The 22429-nt window shown below is 36.8% G+C and overlaps 1 long non-coding RNA gene across 2 annotated transcripts; it reads left to right on the top strand.

The window, feature by feature from the left end:
- Positions 1-575: 575 nt before the first annotated feature.
- Positions 576-16295, top strand: LOC125752421 (uncharacterized). 2 transcript variants are annotated; one of them, XR_007401915.1, is made up of 4 exons: positions 576-687; positions 1504-1622; positions 13826-15593; positions 15770-16295. It is a non-coding gene; the product is annotated as an uncharacterized LOC125752421 (long non-coding RNA). The 2 variants fall into 2 exon arrangements; XR_007401914.1 differs by having other exon boundaries at positions 13826-16295.
- The last annotated feature ends 6134 nt before the right edge of the window (positions 16296-22429 follow it).

Genomic DNA, 22429 nt, shown 5'->3' with positions numbered 1-22429 from the left:
AGATACTCTGATGTCATATCAATGATGGTCCCATTTTGTCTTGTTACTTCAAGGGAATAGATTGGCCTATGTCTAGTTGAGAGTGCCCATAAATTGGTTGCTTTTTTTAAAAAATATTTTATTTATTTATTTGATATATATAGAGAGAGCACAAGCAGAGGGAGCAACAGGCAGAGGGAGAGAGAGAAGCAGACTCCCAGTTGAGCAGGGAGCCCAACCAATGTGGGGCTCCATCCCAGGACCTTGGGATCATGACCTCAGCCAAAGGCAGACATTTAACTGACTGAACCACCTAGGTGCCCTGGTTGCTTCTTATGTGCTAGAATTGTGCTCTTTTTTATACCTCTACTAGACCCTGTCAAGTTATATACTGGACTAATTACTCTGATCTGTGTTATTTGTTGACATGTCTGCTCCACACCAAGGCTTGAGAGCTAAGACCATGTTTTATTTCTCTTTATGAACCTAATATTACCATAGACTATGATGTCACAGTTAGCCCTTAGTAAGCCATTGTCATGTGGACAAATAACTACTCCTTACCATTGCTTCAGGTATGCTATGCAAATGGGTGTGAGGCTCAGGTGGCTCATGGAGGAAAAGAAGGAACTAGGCCCAAGATGAACATGGAGAGGGAGGGAATGTAGTTTCATGAGCCACTGGTGGTGTTGGTAGTGATTTGAGCTAGTAAGAGCACAATTCCGTGTTTCGGCTTGACTATTTCTTTCCTATATCTCTTCATATGCATATTTTCTGGGTTTGGATATAAATTCTCAAAGGCAGCAACTCCCTTTCTTTACTCCCTTTGTACAGTGCCTGACTTTATACTGCGCGTAGAGAAGAACCGGGGACTGCTTGTGCAGATAATAATGAAATTGTTAATCTGCACCATGGAGAATTTATAAAAGTATCCGTTTTTTTTTTTTTTTTGGAAAATATTCTCCTTGAAGGACTTTTTTTTTATTTAACTAGGTAGACCAATCTGCTGGTCAAAGTCATGGAGATAGTTAAAACATAGATGTTTCAATTTTTGCTAGCCCATGTTTTTAAAATGAAGTCATATTTTCAATGATCAGATGAGCTAGTAGTCCATCCATGATCACAGTGTTTCCCAGTTATTTTGGGGATCCCCCCAAATAAGTGGCCCTATATCTCTATAAACCAGTCTATCAGCTGCAGTTGTCACTTGGCCCCCAACTCTTGTTTTTCCTGCTCTGACTTGTACTTATCCACAACTGCTGTCTGCCAAGCCCCTGCATAAAATGTCATGGAGTTGCTGCTGCAAAATGTGTAAGGAAAAGTCAAGAAAGGTCATTTGAAGAATAATGAAAGAGTTTTGCCCTATTAGATTTATTTTTAAAAATCCAACTATTTGGAGATGATTCACATGCATTTAAAATAAATATTCAGGGAGAGCTTGTGCAACTTTTACCTAGTTTCTCCCAATTGTGACTTCTTTTTTTTTTTTAAAGATTTATTAATTAATTAATTTATTCATGATAGACATAGAGAGAGAGAGAGAGAGAGAGGCAGAGACACAGGTAGAGGGAAAAGCAGGCTACATGCCGGGAGCCCGACGCGGGACTCGATCCCAGGTCTTCAGGATCGCCCCTAGGCCAAAGGTAGGTGCCAAACCGCTGCGCCACACAGGGATTCCCCCAATGGTGACTTCTTAAAAACTATAGTACATTATCACAACCAAGATATTGGTATTGATATTGATATTGATACAATCAAGATACGGAACGTTTCTATCACCACAAAGATCTCTCATGTTGCTCTTTTATAGCCACATCCACTCTCACCCCACCCCCCACATCCTGAACTCCTGGCAACCATTAATCTGTTGTCTACTTCTAGATTTTTTTTTTCAAATCATCAATGAAATATAAATGGAATCATATAGTCTGTAACCTTTTGAGATTGGCCTGTTTCTTTCAGCATATTTATCAGGAGATACATGCAGGTTGTTGTATGCATCAATAGTTTGTTCCTTTTTTAGTGCTATGTAGTATTCCATGATATGGATGTATGGATATACTACAGCTTGTTTGACTATTCACTTGTTGAAAAATATCTGGGTTGTTTCTAATTTTAGGTTATTACAAATAAAGTTGTGAAATTTGTGTACAGGTGTTTGTGTGGACATAAGTTTCATTTCTCTGGGATAAATTTTAAGGAGTATAGTTGCTAGGTCATATTATAGTTACATGTTTCATTTTTTTAAGAAACTGTGTTCAGTTGTAGATATTTCACTGCATGTAGGATTCTGGGAAGATAGTTCTTTTAATTCAGCAGTTGAAAAAATTTGGTGACTTCCTTTTTGTTTCTATGGTTTCTGAGGAGAAATGTACTGTTATGAGTCCCCCCTCACCCGTTGTCATATTGGTAAGGTATTTCTCTCTCAACACTTCTAAAATTTATTCTTTGTTTTTAGTTTCCATAAATTTGACTACAATGTATCTTGAGGTAAATTGGGATTTGTTGAGATTTATCCCATTAAGATTCACTTAGCTTCTTGAATTTGTAGATTTATTTCTTTGCCAAATTTGAGGAGGTCTCAGCCATTATTTCTTTGAGTACTTTTTTTAACCCGACCCTCATTCTCCTTTTCTTCTATGACTCTCTTGACATAGATGTTACATCTTGGGTTATAGTACCACAGTTCCTTGAGACTCTGTTAGTTTTTTCCATTCTATTTTTTCCAGTTTGAGTAATTTCTGTTGTTCTGTCTTCCAACTCAATGATTATTTTCTCTATCTCCTCCATCCTGCCCTTGGGTTTGGGTTTATTTATTCAGTTGTTTATTTTGGTTCTTGTATTTTTCAATTCTTTAATTAAATTTTTTTTTTTTTTTTTTTTTTTTTTAGAAGAGAGAGAGTGAGGAGAGGAGCAGAAGGGGAGGGAAAGAGCAAATCTGAAGCAGGCTCTGCAGCCAGCATGGAGTCTGAAGTGTGGCTCAGTCTCACAACCCTGAGATCATTACCTACATCAAAATCAAGAGTTGGACACTTAACTGACTGAGCCACCCAAGCACCCCATCTATTCAATTCTTGAATTTCTATTTGGTTCTTATTAAATCAACTACTTCCTTACTTAGACTTTCTGTTTGTTCAAGTGTATTCATACTTGTGCATTGAAGCATTTATATCATGGCTGCTTTAAAAATCTTTTTCAGATAATTCTAATGCCCCTGTAATCTCAGTGTCAGCATCTGTTATCTTTTTTTATTCCATTTGAGATATTCCTGATTATTGATATGATATGTGATCTTAGGCTGAAATTTATACATTTGGGGTATTATGGTATATGAGACTGAATCTTATTTAAACCTTCTATATTAACTGGCTCATTTTGATATTGCTCCAGCAGGGGAAGGGAAAGGAGGTGCCACTTCTTTCCTGATATGCAAGGATAGAAATCCAGGTTCCCCACTGATCTTCATTGACACTTGAGCTGGGATGGGTACTCTCTTAGATATTACTGAAAGAGATTGAAACTTCTAGCTCTACACTAGACCTCCATTAATTTGCTGTCTGGAAGAGGTAGGGTGATTCATTGTTGCTTGCTGCATGGTTTCCACTGATACATTTGGGGATGCCAGTGGCCCCATTGCAACTGGGTTGTGGAGAAATTCCTGATTCCACTACTCTTCCCCTGACACCATTTCAGTGGGGAAGAGGTGGGGTGCCTCCTTACTCTCAGATTGGGGTAGAAGTCGAGAATCTCTGCTAGGTCTTGCTGGCTTGGTTTGGGGATGTAGCCATAGTTTTTCTTTCTTCTGTGATGTTTGGCAAAAGTAGAGAGATTGTCATCTAAAAGCTTTATGTTGTTTTCTAGGCTGCCTCTTGCTGGTTCTTTGGCTAAATTGAGTAGGCTTTATTGGGCTTTTCTTTTCTCTGAAATTGTTGGTGTTTCTGGGTTGTTAGTGTCTTCAGTTCCAAATCTGGAATATATGGAGTGAAAAGAAAGCTTAGTGATCTCTCACCACCATATAATTCCAAAGTCCCTAGCCAGTCTGCTTTCTTCTTTCTTTAACTGTTTTCTTATATTATCTTTATATATAATGTTCTATGATTGTTATTTGCATTAGTAGGAAGGTTAGAAAAAAATCTGCCTACTCCATATTTTTGGAAGCAGAAGATTTGCTCTATCATATATTAACAATTATTATAAAGATATAGAAAATTTAGCAAATTTTCATTCAACTTGTTGATTTTTGGTGAGTCAGCTTTTGGTCAGTTGATGTTTGTTCCCCTAGAACTAGTGTATCAATAGATAGGAACTACTACTAGTGAAAACTGGGTGGAAGAATTTAAAGCAGAATGGAGCTGTGCTCTGATATCCTTTGGACAATTCTTGAGTGGCCATAGAAGACTGTAAAAGAGCAGTAAGATTACTTAGTATTTTTTATAGCAATTTCTTATTGTAAAGTACCTTTTAAAATATCTGATATGTATAAATGACTAATGTTAATACATTAGGTATCTCTTTTTGAGGAATAACTACAGTTTATTAGTTTAACAATTTTAAGAGTAATTAATACTTAGGTCCTTGGGAACAAGAGGGTTCACATAATCAACTAACACTGAGTTACTAAGCAAAGTGAATTGCTGAGACTTCCTTTTAAGAGTAACTAAACAATTTGGTGTGTTGACATTTCATTTTTAAGGACTTCTGCTACTTCATGTTCTGTCTATAATAATGATTTGAAATCTTAGATTTTTATCGTAATGCCAGACAACTCATCCTTCCTCAAATAATGTCGCACCATAGGTTGCAGAACAGTGACCCATCAACTGCATTTAGTGCACTAATATGGGTACTTCATACCATGGAATGTTAAACATTTTTTAAGAAAAATCTTTAACACAGTAGATTTTATGTAATAATAAGGGTTTCTGTCTTATTCTAAAAAAATTTTTGAGTAATCTAGTAGTGGCTGACCTGCATTTAATTCTCTAAATGTAGTTCTGAACTAAGATCTGGTTAATTCTAACTAGTCTTATTTATGTTATCTCTCAGTTCTTAAATGAATGAATTAGTTCAAATACTTTTCACAGAATACCATTGAGGAGGTGCATTCCTTTTTTTTTTTTTAAGATTTAATTTATTTATTCATAAGAGACAAAGAGAGAGAGAGAGAGAGAGAGAGGCAGAGACATGGGCAGAGGGAGAAGCAGGCTCCTCATGGGGAACCTGATGTGGGACTTGATTCTGGGACTCCAGGATCATTCCCTGAGCAGAAGGCAGATGCTCAACTGCTGAGTCACCCAGGTATCCCGAGGGAGGTACATTTCTATAGCTATAGTAAAGAAGAAAAGAATATGCTGTAAGATGTCCTGAATTGGATCCAAAGATGTTTATTCATTTAAAATAAATAAATTACCTATGTTTCAAGTCTTACAGTGCAGGAGCTAGAACCTGGAATCAATTTATTATCTACTTAATGGATGTCATAATTATTTTAATATTGTCTTATCTTTCTTATTTTATATTTCAGCTTTGCAAGCTATGTTTCATTAAATAAGAACATAAACTATGTTTCATTAAATGGGATTATAGATTAAACTCATATCCTAAAACAAATTCATATTTATTGGCCACTATATGGGACGCACTGTTAAGTGATTGTCAAAACTTATCTCACATTATGTCCTCAAATAATCTATTTTTCACATTGGGCAGAAGGAGACTAATGAAAATTAAGTGATTTGTCCAAAATCCACTCACAGAAAACCAAGAGCTCGTATCCATGCAGATCTGTTTACTTGGGAACCATAAACTTCCCTTAACACTTTGTTTTTTGTATTTCTCTAATTTACTCCTCCACTTTAGTTTACTTTGTTGAAATATTTTTCTTTATTGCTGCTACATACCAGTTACTCTTTTTTATGAACCAGCTTTTTTTGAGTCAAGACTGTTTTTCTTAGAAAGCAAATTGTGTAGTAGAAGTTGAGGATATTTTTTGACAGATCTTACATTCCTTCTTTTTTTCTACCATTGTCTTCCCCAAAGCTCCCTATACATTTAATTCCTTAAAATCCTGTGAGTTTGAACACTTCTGTTCTCTGTCATCACTGCAGTGTCTCAGAAAAGAATCTCATTCCATATGCTTTCAGGCACTCAAGGAACCAAAACATGAAAACCTGGAATTTGTCATTACCCATTTGGCCTCTGGTCCATCAAATTCAGTAGCTTGCCTCCAGGAGAGATCAGTCCTTGAGTCCTCAAAAGAATCTCTTCTCTCTATTATGTATTTGGTTAATTGGAAAATGCTGTTTTTTAGGTAAAAGATCCTGCATCATTTGGATAGCAACCAAGTCAGCCATATGGGAAGGAAAATAATCTAGTGAGTTGCAAAATAAGAAATCATGGTCCATGTGTTCCTTCTGATGGTTTTCTTTGGGATATGAGGTACTATCTCTTTGCACTTCAGTTTATAGCTTTTTAAATGGGGATATCCTTGGCTCTATTACTAAGATTTGAGAATATGATGAATATGCATATAATAACTAAATCCTTTTACCAAGAGAAACAACTCTTCTGGAGAATTCCCTTTCCTGACCACCAAGGAATGTTATCGAATGATCTGACAGTTTTGACTCTCAGTGATTTCACCTTTTCTCATTTCATGCAGTAGTCCACTTGTAAAAATGTGTTGAGTACAATCATGGATGATGGCTTTGCTATAGAAATTAATTGGCCAACAGAAGCCAATGACATTGTTTCCTGTATTTGCTCTTCTAGGCCTTGTCTAAGACCAATGACTTACTGGAGAATAAAACACATTACTAATAAGTATTGCAGAGATAATGACAGGATGCGAATGTAGATATCAGCTGCATTGAGAATAAGAATTCTGTTTGGTTAGGCATTGCTGCAACAACTTTTTCTGGAGAAAACATGAGGGAAGAGATATATATATTATTAACGTAACATTGAGGTTAGTGAAAGAGGAGAGGATCTAGAAGAGCCTCTGATATCAGACTAGGTGACCAAGTGAACCATTTGGTAGGTATTTTATGTTGTCAAGAAATCTCCTTCCTAAGGACTAAAAAGAAAACAGCCTCAGTCTTTCATGAGAAGTAGAGCAATGCTTAGTTGAGATTACAAACAGTGTACTTGCTAAATTGAAGACTCTTACATGTATAAACGAATCAGGAGATTAGTGAGTTCAAAAAAATGTTTATTTCTTTTTGGAAACTACCGGAATCTTAAATTGTAGTTGTCATTCAAATACTGAAATTGTGTAGGTGCTTCAAAGTGGTGATGTCAATGAACTCATTCAAATTGTTTTCCTAGAATGAGTCAACTTTAAGAAATGTCAGAGATTTCATAACCACCAAAGCGCCTTTATAAATCCATCTTGTTACTTACGTGAGGGTCAAATTCTTCTAAATTCAGTGTGAAATTCAATCCGCTGGAGAATAGGATAAATCTTTCTAGAATGATTTAAGTAGGATCATGTCTAGATGCAAGGGAATTAATGGATTTTTTTTTTTTTTTTTTTTTTTTTTTTGATTCTTAGGGGCTTTGTATTTCTGTGAAACTCAGAGGGAAAACGTCACAGATGATGAGCGGACACAGAACACTTTAGTTTTGTGATTGTCTTTTCTTTATCTTCACATATCTTCAGAGAATCTGTATTACTGAGAGTAGGAATTTGACCAGAAAATAGACAAAATTGAAGATGTCCTCTGGAGAAATTGCCACAAAAACAGTGTAGCTGATCCTCTGGTTACAAAGTATGGCTTCTTATCCTTCATTGGGAAGACATACATAAGGTTCATGTTCACTCATTTCAGGATAAAATTTCATAGCTGTTCTGGAGCTAATTATTACTTAGAAGTCTATCCTAGTTTATAATTTATAGATTTGCTATTTTGCTAGAGTTCAAAATCTTGTCACGAAAGACCAGTTAGTAAAAAAAGTTTGACTAAATTTGTTGGTCGTGAAATAGCAGTAAGAAGTGTAATGTTAGCCACAGAAAGAAAAATATCTATGGAAAGCTGAAAAGAAATGATTTTGTAGTGTCTCTTACACAAAACAGGGATTGTACTTTTTTTTTTTGGATCCTCTTTTTCTTGTGCTGAAATAGGCTTTTACTTATCATCATAATTTGATCAATTATTTGTACCTTTCATAATTTAGTCAAACCTTACCCTTTGCTGAGCCAGTAAACATCATTAATGTAGTCTTAAAAATTTGTCAACATTTACGGGCAAAATAGAATGTTGACTTTTCTCCTGAAACATCTGTGACATAATTCAAGGAAATTTGACAGATTAGTCAGTGTACATGATAAATTTGCATAGCATCTCAGTTACTTTTTTTAAGGAAACCTCCCCAACATTCTTCTATGAAGCTGCTAAGCCTCTCTTTCCAGGAGGGGTAAGATATGCAGGGAGGTACAGGAAATGGGTTTTTGTATACTGATTCAGACACTGCTGTGAGGTTACAAATACAACATGAAGGCCATTGAGAGCTGGTTTCTCCTGATCCTGACCATTTTGCTAGCATGTGAGCAACCAAGGAGGGGCTAATGAATAGCCCCAATCTTAAAGATCACATTCATGTGATTTAATCACCTTTAAATACTCAAAGAAAAATTAAGAGATCTAGTCCTTCTCTTAAGGTGCTTCATATTATAAAACATCATGACAGACCTAGAGATATTGGATTTCATACTGTCTTTATACTAAACATACTACATCGGTCATTTCTAATGGATAAAGCTTTAATTAGTCATGTTATTTAAATGTGAAATGGTGACCTAGTAGAGTTTTGTGCCGGATAATATCAGGTAGAAGAGAACACATGAATAACAAGATTCCTGCTGTATGGATAGAGCATAAGCAAGTCAATATCTTTACATTGTAAAAAATTTTTAATAAAGTAGCAAAACTTAATTGGGTTCATCTTTTTTTCGTTGACAATAGTACTTTACTCAATTAGGGTAAACATTCCAAACATGTTTGTGATGTGAAGAAATTAACATGGAATAAGTTTGAAATGTGTCAGAATGATAAATTCACCTCAGACAACTATGAAGTACAATATTAATATTTTACACTAGCATTACAAATCAATTCATTCTAAACAAAAAGAAACTAATCTATTCTATGCTTATGAGGATATAACAAAACTGCTATCTTCACGTAATGGCAGCAAAATGGTACCACTTTTGGAAGGAAATTTGAAAATATATGTTTCTAATGAGCTAATTCTACTGCTGGAATATTAACTTAAGAATGTACGTAGCCCAGGGGCACCTGTGTGGCTTAGTCCACGAAACATCTGCTTTTGGCTCAGGTCATGATCCCAGAGTCCTGGGATAGAGGCTTGCATTGGGCTCCCTGCTCAGTGGAGAGCCTGCCTCTCCTCCTCCTTCTGCTACTCCCCTTGCTTGTGCTCGCTCTCTGTCTGTCAAATAAGTAAATAAAATCTTAAAAGAAAAGAACATAGCTCAAAATATGGGAGGAAAAGCTGTATCTACTAATATATGCACAGCAGCATTATTTATACTAGTAAGCAATTAGAAATAAATTAAATGTCCAACAATAAGGTAGTTTATATTACAGCATGTTACATGGCTATTAAAATCATACTTATGGAGTCTATTTATCAGCATGAAAAATGCTTATGTCATAATGTTAAGTGAAAAATTTCTAGAAAACTATATACTATTATTATAAAAATTTATATGTTTATTATATGTGTGTTTGTTTAAAAAAATATTTGAAGCTAAGTAAAACTAAGTAGAAAAAATTATGCACAAGAAAACAAGCCTGAAGGAAATACACATAATTATATATTTGGGGGTTATTGTTCTATTTTTCATCTTTTGTAATACGTTTTAATTATTTTTATAATAAAAATTATAATTAAAAAGTAAATCCTACTGCATACAAAACTTTACTCCCCACCCCACAGAGAGAAATTTAGATAGAGGAAATTACAAAATTATAAGAAGAAGAAAATAAAAGGAGGTCAATTTGAAAGTTAATGACAAAGTGGTAGAAAAAGAAATATATAAGCATGAGGGGAACATTCCTGTGGGATACCAGGCAAATATGAACAGATACCTAGATGGCCTTGGAATTCACTGTAGACAAGTGAAATTTGGTAATCAGTTACATAGGGAAATTATTTTTTTAAAGATTTTATTTATTTAATTGTGTGTGTGTGTGTGTGAGAGAGAGAGAGAGAGAGAGGCAGAGACATAGGCAGAGGAGAAGCAGGCTCCATGCAGGGAGTCCAATGTGGGACTTGATCTTGGGACTCTGGGTCACATCCTCAGCCAAAGGCAGATGCTCAACCACTGAACCACCCAGGCATCCCCAGAGGGAAATTGTTTACAAAAAAATGCAGCTAAAATAGATGATAGAAGCAGGGAATGGAAAAGAATTCAGCAACATGGTAAATGGAGAGATGAGGGACCACACATTACCTGAATCACAGGCAGCTTCTTGAATAGTTTTCCCAGCCTCATCTGTGAATTTTTTTGAGTGCTGAGTAGTAAGGCAGGTTATCAACACAAAAGACTTGGATCAGAGCCAGAAGTTATCCCAAAGAAACTTGGCTGAGCAGGATCCTATTCAAAGAATTGAAGATAGAAGCCTATTTAAACAAGTTGTAAAATATTGAACTGAAGTAGTGGCCACTTGTGAATGAAACATTCATATTCCACCATTATAACTTTGGAAGAGAAGTGGTATCAACAAGCTATCTTTGAGTTGACCGTGGCAGTAAACAAAACAGGTGGCTGCAGTATATGTGTGCTTTTTGAGATTTCATATAATGATGACCTGTTCTGGAGTTTCAGACTTTTAACTATCTACCAAAAGTGTCTGCATGTAAGTAATATATTACACAAATATATTTGTTTGCATTCAGAGGGAAGTGTTTGTTGACGTAAAAGGGTTAATTGATTTAAGAATAAATGTTGTATTCTAAAAGGTAATCATTTACTCATATGATAGACTCCATGTCCTGATGATGTGTTTTATCGTATTATTTTCATGTGTTTGTAGACACGCAAAAGTAGTCTACACTTGGCTTTTTTCTCACACCACATTTGCCGTTTAATGTGCATCGCACATTAGCAGTGGAGAACACACACACACACACGCACACACACACACACACATGCATTCTGTGCCAACTCTGAACTCAACTCTGATTCCTTGGAATTTGGATTCCATTTCCACCGTTTCATTAGCACTTTCAAAATCATTCATTACTTATAAATAGCCATTGGCTTTTCCTTTTTTTCTCTGCATATTTCTGTATGCACAAGGATTGTGTGACCATTTACTCTCTGTCAGATATTGCACTAAGAGTATCATGAAATGCTACTTTGAATTCTTTAACAGTTCAGGCTGGAGCAAGGGGTCCTTCCCTGTTGGGCTGCGGTAGTTGCCTTCGTTCACTTTCCCCTTGAAATCAGTTCCAGGGCAGCCTGGGTGGCTCAGCGGTTTAGTGCCGCCTTCAGCCCAGGGTGTGATCCTGGAGACCCGGGATAGAGTCCCACGTCGGGCTCCCTGCATGGAGCCTGCTTCTCCCTCTTCTTGTGTCTCTGCCTCTCTGCCTCTCTCTGTGTGTCCCTCATGAATAAATAAATAAAATCTTTAAAAAAAAAGAAATCATTTCCAGGTATAATACCTGGAATTGTGCGTAAAACAACAACCCCCCAAAAACAGAGGAGCTTGCTTTCATAAAGAAAATCATGTCAGTTAAGTAGAGTTTCTCTTTACTATAAAACCACATTTATTTTTATTTTTTTTAATTTATTTTTTATTGGTGTTCAATTTACCAACATACAGAATAACCCCCAGTGCCCGTCACCCATTCACTCCCACCCCCCGCCCTCCTCCCCTTCCACCACCCCTAGTTCGTTTCCCAGAGTTAGCAGTCTTTACGTTCTGTCTCCCTTTCTGATATTTCCCACACATTTCTTCTCCCTTCCCTTATATTCCCTTTCACTATTATTTATATTCCCCAAATGAATGAGAACATATAATGTTTGTCCTTCTCCGACTGGCTTACTTCACTCAGCATAATACCCTCCAGTTCCATCCACATTGAAGCAAATGGTGGGTATTTGTCATTTCTAATAGCTGAGTAATATTCCATTGTATACATAAACCACATCTTTTTTATCCACTCATCTTTCGATAAACCACATTTAGAAATTACATGAGGAAGGAGAATCTTTACAAAGGAGATGCCTTGACTGTTAGTGTTATTTGCCTGTTTCTTTTTTTTTTTTAATTTTTATTTATTTATGATAGTCACAGAGAGAGAGAGAGAGGCAGAGACACAGGCAGAGGGAGAAGCAGGCTCCATGCACCGGGAACCCGACGTGGGATTCGATCCCGGGTCTCCAGGATCGCGCCCCGGGCCAAAGGCAGGCGCCAAACCGCTGCGCCACCCAGGGATCCCTGTTTGCCTGTTTCTTTCTCAACTCAGTGTTAAGTGGTCATTGAACAAGGGAATATTTTTGGCCCTGGTTATCTAGTTATCTGTCCCACTGGTAATATTAACCAAGGAATTATCGTTGTATTGTGTAGACCTGAGTAAAAAGGGCCACAAAGAGCCCTTGCTATTCCATTGATATGGGGAAATTTATTATAGGAATGCAAATATCATAAATATGGAAGGTTTGAAAATCATAACACAAAAAGATTTCTTTGTGTCCACCTCAGTGAGTCCAAAGTTTGAACTGGAAAAGAGTAGAGGCAGGGGAGATGAAATGACATTCCACCCAAAGGCACATTCCAGGAGGATGTTTTAACTCAGCCTCTCCTCTGAGGCCCTCCCCTGTCTCTGTGTTTTTACAGTCTGTGTCTTCTTTTTGTCTTTTCTTTCCGCTCCTCCCTTTTCCCTGTCTTTTGTCTTTACAAACTCCTGTTGAAGGCAGGGCATAGGTAGGGTGCTGTGACAGTGGTAGAAAGAGAGAAGGGAGTCACGGTTCCTATTCAAACTCTATCTCTTCTAATTCTTTCAGCAAGCATCGCACATTAGCAGTGGAGAACACACACACACACACACACACACACACACAAACACACATACACACACACATGCATTCTGTGCCAGAGCAGATCTCCTGAAAACTGCTGCCAAGTGGCCGCCGCCCAAGAGACTGCAGAATTTCTGGCACTAGGGCAGAATCGATGGCTGCAGCCAAGTGATTGTTGCTGAACTTACCTGTGTCGAAAGGTCAGGTTTGCGGTGCTAAGGCTGGGCACAGTCACTGAAGGTGGATGGGATTGTGAATGGAGGCCCTGAGGCGTGTTCTGCACTTTGCAACTGGTCTGGCAGGCTCCTCCACCTCCTGAGTCTGCCACAGGCCTGGGAAACACCTGGGCAGTGACAAAGGCAGGTAAGGCAGCTTTGCCAAGGTACAGTATCAACTACCTTTGTTCTGCCCAGAAAACTGTACCGTAACGGCCACATTCTTAGCAAGTGATTCTCTTAATACACTGTTTCATGATGAAAAGCTCGAAATCTTTGCATTTAGAGACATTTACCTCAACTTCAACTCTAAAATCATGTGTTATTTGACTGGATCCTACACTGATTTGTAACTTAAATAGAAATGTTAACAATTCAAGAAAACACTAATGAGTTAGAGCACAGCTTAGAAATTGTTGTGTGTACATATTTGTGTGTGTGTGTGTGTGTGTGTGTGTGTGTGTGTCTTATGATGGCTTCATAGATTTAAAAAAGAACCATGGGTTATCAAAAAAATATACGCCAAAGCATAAGAACCAAAATTGTTGAGCCATTGGTCACTTTTGTTCCTCTGCTCTTTCAGATGAAAAATAGATAAAAGAAAAAATACTGTCTAATCTGCACAAGGGTCAGAGGGATGGATGAAATAACAACTTCTTCATGAATGAAATGCAAGTCATAAGATGGGAACTCCTTCAACTTCCTGTGACTGCCTCCATGCCCAAGGAGCCACCCTTTCCTCCTTCCTATGAAAGACGAGTCTATTTGCTTCATCCTACCATCTAAGCCTAATCCTTCCACCTTCCTTGTCACATACCCTTTGACCTCTTTAGGAACTATATTCTATTGCATATCTCCCCCTTTGGTAACCTCAACCTACTTCCTCCCTTCAGTATTTAAATGTGATCTAGTTTTTCTCAACTTTTAGGAAAACTTTCCTCAATTCCACAGTACCTTTCAACTCCCCTGTATCTTTCACAGCCAAACTAATTGGCTTATGGTAAGGGGGAGTGATTTTGCTCCTTTCCTCCCAGGGATTATTTGACAATGTCTGGAGACATTTTTGGTTGTTCCAACTTGGGGAGTGGGCACTGTTTCTGGCAACTAGTGTTATCTATACCTGTCATTTTTTTATTGCTTCCCATTTTTTCCTTAGCACACTGAAGTCTGATGTCCACTAGCACATCTGACTTTTTAATTTAATTAAATTTTTTTTGCCTTTTTAATTTTTATTCTTCACTCATCTCATCAGTAAGCACCACTTGATCCTACTAGCTATTTCCTCCATTAGAGGTGTTTTTTTTTTTTTTCCCTTGGTTTCTGTGACACCACACTACACTTGGTGATTTCTCAAGCTCTTCCTTCCTGGTCTTTGTTGCATATAGACAAGTAATTTAGGCTGATTCTCAAAGATCTAATGTAAGTATTTTAATTTTTTTCATAATAGAAGGTTAATACAGTATCAGTTAATATCTATGGGATACAAATAAACTTTTGATCATCAATTTTAAAGTCATTGTATTATTACCATTACTTTATAGTGGTGTAGGCACCCAGGAGTGTCTATTATTTGACTCCAGGTCTATTGCAGCTCCTCTTTTTTCCCCTGGAAATGCTGAATACTCTATCATTTTTATCTTAATGGGATCCTTCTCAGTATTACCTACAATTTCATCTTAAGGCTACTACAGCAGCATCAGTATTCATGTTATTATTAGCTTATATTTCATGAGCACCTGCTATGTGCTAAGTTTTTCACATTTGTAATGGTCTCAACTCTATCTGGTAAAAAATGTAATATTGAAATAATAATTCTAGTCCAGAACAAGCCTACAGAGCTAGATACTCTTCTGTTCCAATATTCAATTAGCAAAGATAGGATTCATACTAGGTCTACCTAATACCTAAAACCCACGTTCTTTCCATTATGCATACTTGCATTCTTTGCTATAACCCAAAGTCCCTGTCCAGAACATCACATCTCAAAGTTGTCTAAATAGTTATTTGGTAGCTTCTTATGCAGTCTTTTCTATTCTAAATCATGACTTTAAAATGTTAGAGATGAAATCAACATTGAAGCCCCTCAGGCCCCAACCTTTTTGGAATGACCAGAAATATTTCTCAGATTTCTTTTATAAAATTTTCTTTTCCCCTATATTGATTTTTGGTTGTTGACTTTGACAGGGCTTGGTACACTGTCAAGTACATTTCAAAAAATTACTCTAAAAAGCACACACTCTGATTTTCTATGTGAGGGTTTTGCACAGGAATGAGATAAAGAAGACGGATGTGAGGAACCAATAAAAGAATGGATAGAACTAATTGGCTGTAGGGCAACTAACTGGCTTATGGTAAGGGGGAGTGATTTTGCTCTCTTCCTCCCAGGGATTATTTGACAATGTCTGGAGACATTTTTGGTTGTTCCGACTTGGGGAGTGGGCACTGTTTCTGCAACTGGTAGAGAGAGGCTGGGGATATTGCCAAAAATTGTAAAATGCACAGAACAGTTCTAATCTCATTTTCTCAGGACAAAGAATTTTCAAGCTCAAAGTGTCAGCAGTGAAGAGGTCAAGGAAACCCTTTTGGAGAAAAGAAGGAAAAAGAAAGAGAAAGGGAGACTTTGCAATTTTGAACCTCTGACAACAGACATGGAGATTTCATCCAGAGCAAGAAGAAGCCCAGAAGTTTTTCTGCATTATTGAATAAGGGGATGAATCATTTCAACCAGCTTGAGCTTGAGGTTAATGTGAGAGACACAGCTGGTAGAACCAGGAGGCAGATACGTTGTTAAACTAAAGCAAGAGGGAGAGGAAATGTGGAAATAGAAGTAATTCACCTTGGGGTGATAGTTGAGACCACAGAAGTGGTTGAAACGTTCAAGGACATGTGGGAAAGAAGGGTAAAGGCATTTTGCTGGTGCTTTAAAAACATACATCCTTCATATAAATGGTATATTTTAAAGTGATATACAGTAAGAATTATTCCTGCTATGCCCATCTGTTTCAACATGAGGAATCAAAATTTGAATACCAACCTTTCTAAAATAAAGGTTTCTGGACAGATTTAATTTCACCAGTGTTAACAGTTTGTTTCTTCTACCTTAATACCACACTTTTCTATTTGAAGCAGAGGTTATCAAATTTAATATTTATTTTTGCTTAGGGTTTACATGTTAATATGATAACTTGTCAATGGTGGGAGGGGTCAAGATATTTTGCTGTAACTTAAGATCAGAAAAAAGGATGTATATAAAGAGAGGTGTAGCCCAGTTTTTTTTTTTTTTCTTCAGTTTGTCTGCTTTCTGGCTTGATTTCAAAGCACTTAATAGTTTCAGCTTATACTTGCTAAACGTGGAAACATTGAAACACCACACCCCAGGTTGCTTATAATGAATAGTGTCTTTTGCACAAACATATTTTTATCAAAGCACCTAAAGAAAACCTGCCACACCTGTCATGTTATTACTCAGCCACACTCTCTGGCTGTCCAGTCTAATTTTGGAGAAGTTGTGGGGTAGGGAGCCCCTAAGTTAAGTGACCTGTAGCTGAATTATTTTAATGACTCGGGCTGAGAATTACTCCACTCCATCTCTTCCTCCCTCCAAAGCAAGACCCATAATCATGTTAAGAAGTTCTTATTTATGGATACTTGTAACTTCTTTTATCTGATCCCAGAAAACTCCTAGGTTGTTTAGAAATGTTGCTACTGAAGAATAAAATGTTGGCAGATAGGACGCCCACTGGTTCTGCAGAAGGATGAGTTGGCAACAACTGGGCCTTCTAAGGCCTTCAGGCACAGTGAGATTTGGAGTTTCCCAGATTGGAGGAACCTGTTTGGTTCCTCTTAACTCTCTTATAAAAATTTCTGGACTTTATTGCTTGTGTCTTGTGAAGATTCATGGCTTCATCTGCTCTGTCTTTTGAATAATATTTATAGCTTTGTTAGCCGTGGCCTTTAAAAAAAAATCTTAGCCTTATTATTCAAATAGATGTCTCATCATGCTGAATAACGCATGACCCACACATGCTAAGAATAAACTGGATGGTGCCATGAAATCTTCCACCCACGTAACTAGAAATGCATGAAATGCAAAACTGGATCTCAAATGCAATGCTCTATGCAGAAATGGCGCTTCATGTTGGTAGAGGAAACCACCTACTCATAATTCATTAGAGGGGCCTGGAAATGTCTGTGTGGAAATCTTTCCCTCAGGCCTGCTATCATATATGAAATTCTCACCATTACATTGAATGCTTTGTCTAAGACATCATTTCAGTAAAATAACCTTTAAAATGCATAGAAATATCCTGTAAGGGTAGAAAGATTAATTCAATTGAAGCCTATTTTTAATTTAGCACAGCTAGGAATTTCTTGCTTTCTTTCTTCCTTTCTTCTTTCCTTCTTTCTTTCCTTCCTTCCTTCCTTCCTTCCTTCCTTCCTTCCTTCCTTCCTTCCTTCCTTCCTTTTTTTCCTAACTTAACCCCTCTTTCTTAGAAAGCAGAGTTCTGACAAAATAGAATTCAGGAGAATATTTAATCAAGGTAAGAAATCAGCAATATTCAGGTACAGTGGGCATTACTTATGGGGCCCTTGGTAGTGGCAATAGGTAGACAAGGCTGGAAAAGATGAAGAATGAGGCAAGGATCCATTGAGGTAAGCATGCTGCATGAAGAAGCAGAGCATGCAGAGCATACCCTCTGGGATATGGCCATTAGAGATCTGTCCTTGAGACACAAAGATGGGTCATTTCTAATAATAGCCACATGAATAATAAATCAATAGCAGTAACTTTGAGTATTCTTTATTGGATTCTTGGATCTTAGCTATACCTTTCACATTCATTATCTTAATTCTTACAATGACCAGAGATGAATAAACAGACTCAGAAGAGGTAAAATCAACTCAGGTAAGAAGTTAATAAGTGGGAATAGTTGGCATTCTAAATGAGGTTGTTCTGATTCCAAATTCATGATATTAGCCATCATTCACATTGCATCTTTATGATATTTCCCCTTGTTCTCTCTCCCTCTTGTCACTCCTTCAAACTTGTACTCCAGCCATATGCTATTTTCCCCACCTAGAATGTGTCAACTTCTTTTCTACTGCTGGAATATATTTTTAATTTTTTTTGAGAACTAGGTAAAATAGTCAAATATCACCTCCTTTAAAAATTTTTCTTTAATGTATCATCTGTTGCATTCATATTACCAGTAACTAGGAGATATATAGCTTTATTCCCTGCCAGATTATAAGACACTCAAAACAAGAATTCTTTTATTATAATGTCTGTAGAACAGAGTTTAACTTGCATATTGAACACAATAGACAATCATTAGATGTTTGTTGAGTAAATAAATTTGGTCATAGGTATCTTGTAAAGTTGGAGAATAAGGAATTTTCATCCTAAAGGTATCAACAAAAGATTAAATTATGTTTACTGGAGTTGGTTTTAGAAGGCAAGAAAAAACATCGTGCTTTCAAGATCACTTTCATTTTTGGAGTGCATAGGTGGTTCAGTTATTTAAGTGTCTGACTTTGACTTAGATTAGGATCTTGAGGCCCTGGGATCTAGCCCCACATGGGACTCCCAGCTCAGCAGCAGGGAGTCTGCTTGTCCCTCTCCCACTGCTCCTCCCCCTGCTCGTGCTCACTCTCTTTTTTTCTGTTGCTCAAATAAGTAAAATCTTTACATTTTTTTTCATTTTTTAATTAACTGAAATTTTTATTAGTTGTCCAGACAGTTTTTATCAAAGTCACTAATCTGCTTGTGACCAGATAGCTGAATTTTATTGTACATTCGAGTGACATATATATATGACATATATATGCATTTTTGTTTATATCTGTGAGGACCTATAATTGTAAAACTTCTGCCAAGGGGAATATACCACAATGTATAAACTATAAGAATGAGGAAAACAAAATGCTTGCCAATTTATTATTCAATGCATTTATGAATAAATGATATGAGTGTGAAAAAATATAAATATGTATGCTACAGACAGAAAAACACCTTATAAATAACTTTAAAAGAGACATATAAAGGTGCCGTAAGCGTGGGAAACACATCACATATGGCCCTAGAGACATAACTCGAAACATCAGAGAAACACGTGGTTGCTTTTGTGGTCCTGGGAAGCCAGAGACGTGTATTTCTCTATTCCTACGGCTTTTTTTGAGTCTGTGCCTTGATGATACCAAGCTATTCAAAAAATTAAAACAAGATGGCTATGTCCTTCCATCTATTTATATTTTCTAAATAAGAAATTATATTTGTTTTAAATTTCTCAAAATTAGGTATGATTTAGAAATGTAAATACTTTTGAAATGGAGAAAAATTTATTGCAGAGTTTATCTTGTCCCTTCAGTTTCCTCTTCCTTTCCTCATCCAGCCTGTGGGATGCATATTAGGAACTGTTAAACCAAATCGAACTGTGAGTGTGTGAATGTGAGTGTATCTCTCCTTACTCTTTTTTACTTAAGAACCAAAAGTAGTTGATGTCTCCACAGGAAGCTTAGGATGTGAACATTGACATGGTGCATTTACACAGACTACCCTCTGGTTCTAGACTACACATCATGCATCCTGCCATTCATTCACTCCATGCACAATAATTGAGAACCAACAACTTTTTAGGCTGGGGTATAGATAAGAATGTGCCATAGACTCAGTCTTGGGGACTTAGTCTGGAGGAATAGGCATAATTATAAACAAAAAAATGTGACAAACAGTTCTTTTTAAAGATGTTCTGTTTGAAGATGTAGTGCCATTTTAATCTTAGATTCTAGGTGAAGAATCCATCGAGTCATGCCATGGAGGCTTCCGGTCTTGATTGACATCTGTGTCATCCAAAGAGCTTTTTATTTCTAGCCTAATATTGGACTAGCAGAGAGCACCAGAGAGGGTAAGAAACTTGAATCCAATTCTCATTATATCTAAAGATAAAGCATTTGAAAGTCCTAGGTATGCAGCATCGTATGCACAGAGAGGAGAAAAGTTACTTTGTCACTTTCACTCTGTTTATCTGCTCTAATTTATAGGGCATTTTTGTTTAATGATTATGCAGACAGCTTTGAAGCTAGACTTTTCAGGTTTATCACTTAGCTCCATCATTTACTATCTGTGTTACTTCAGGCAAATTATTTAACTAGTGTCCATTTCCTTGACTGTAAATGTAAAAGAACAACACCTGCTAATAAGATTGTTGTGTAAATTTAGTTCATTAATGCATGCAAAGCCATTAGGACAGCACCTGCCCTATAGTCAGTGCTATTGTTCTATTACCAAGTTTTTATGACACTTGTTTTCGCTGGGCGTGAGAAGGCATCAGACTCCTCAGTATAATATTCCAGACAACCACTATCACTACATTAGAGTTGCATATGAGGTGAAATTAATTTGTCATCACTATCTTATAGAGATATAAAGATTTTTCTACTATGATAAGAAAAGTCCTCTGAAAACCAGCTTGAAGCAGTCTTAAGGACATTGCTCATATTAATCTGCCAACTGGTCCTTTTATAGAAGGCATCTCATAACTCAAGGGTACTATCCCTCCCAGAGGCATTTGCATTTTAACAGACTTACTAAAAATATACATGGCTTCACAATCCTGAGGTATAGTTTTCTGCTGGTGAGTTTCCAGGTATCATGATCCGTAGTGAGGGAGCTTGAATCTCCCACAATGAATTGAGATACTCAGGGGACCTGCGGCTGACCCAGTTTACTTGCATCCTCTGGCTATCTGCCAGAGAATGTCTTCTCTGCAGAAAAGTTTCCTCAATTTTCAGTGAACAACTAACAGACTCCTGCAAATAAGACTAAGAAACGAGCTCTTAATAAAAAATCCTTAGATATTTGAAGAAGCAGCCATTTTGACTTGAAGTTCTAGAACCAACAGACAATGGATTTAGAACCTTGAAATATATTTTTTTCAAATACAGAGTATGCATATAGAATATCGCATAAAATGTTACATGTAGCAACTCTCTATATAATAATTAAAGACATAGAGGATGTGAAAGTTTACCAATCATCAGAAATGTATTAAGAAAGAACAAGGAAAAGTGGAAAAGGAAAAACTCTAAATATGTAAAACACTGATGACATAATGATAAAATAAAAGTCAAATATTATAGACAGCATATTAAAACCAAGGCTAAAATGAAAAGTTCTGACATAGAGAATGGAAGAGGAGTAATATTTAAAGAGCGATAGACAGGTGTGAATTTTCCAGATCTGATGAACATCCATGTGAATTTTCAGATTTTGAAAGAGTAATGTAGCCTAAGCAGGATAAACAAAAAGAAATTCACACATTGTTGTGAAATTGCAGAACATCAAAGACAAAAAAGACCTTAAAAGTGTCCAGAGAGAAAGAACAATTAAACTGAAACAGTAAGTGGAGTGATAGTGTCCTTCTCAAAAGCAATAGTGAAAGCAGAAGGTGATGGAATAATATCCTCAAAGAGTTGAAAGGAAGTAGCGTAAGAACCGTTCATCTAACTGTATACTTAGAAAAACTAACATTCAAGAATGAAGGTGAATCAAAGACATTTTCAGAAAAATAAAAGCTGAAGACTCAATTTACTACCCAGACCGGCCTAAACCACTGTTTTAAGGAAATATTAAAGCAGTGTTTCAGTCTTTGGGGCCCTTGACTCCCTTGAAAATTTTTGAGAGCTCCAAAGTGCTTTTGCATATGTGGGTTGTATCTATCAAAAAATCTTAGACACCTGAGAAATGTATACATTACAACACAAAATCATGTTTTCAGAGCTATAGGCATTTCTGGGTAATGACATTATATAAAAGTATGGGGACAGACCACAGAGGAAAAGGATTTGAAGTTGTCTTGGAGGGTGAGTGGAATCTGGATCAACCAAGAAGTGCTAAAAGGGTATTTCAGTGGACATTTGAGTAATGGGAAAAAGAATATTCATGGCACGTAAAGGGGACCATAATGAAACTTACTTGACCTGTAAGTAAAATTCATTTGGGGGAAGTCTGAGTCAGGCAGCCCTGGAGTGTGGAAGTCTTTAAATATAAAGATGCCATAAGCTGAAAAATTCAAAGAGAGAGAGAGAGAGAGAGAGAGAGAGAGAGAGAGAAATCAGAACCTGTGCAAAATCCAGTGCTGTAAAGTTCATGAATCATCTAAAAGAATAATCATCAGACAATGAAAAG

The sequence above is a fragment of the Canis lupus genome, chromosome 13 (assembly GCF_003254725.2).
Source record: "Canis lupus dingo isolate Sandy chromosome 13, ASM325472v2, whole genome shotgun sequence".
In the NCBI taxonomy this organism is placed as follows: Eukaryota; Metazoa; Chordata; class Mammalia; order Carnivora; family Canidae; genus Canis; species Canis lupus.
This window is presented reverse-complemented; position numbering and strand designations above follow the sequence as displayed.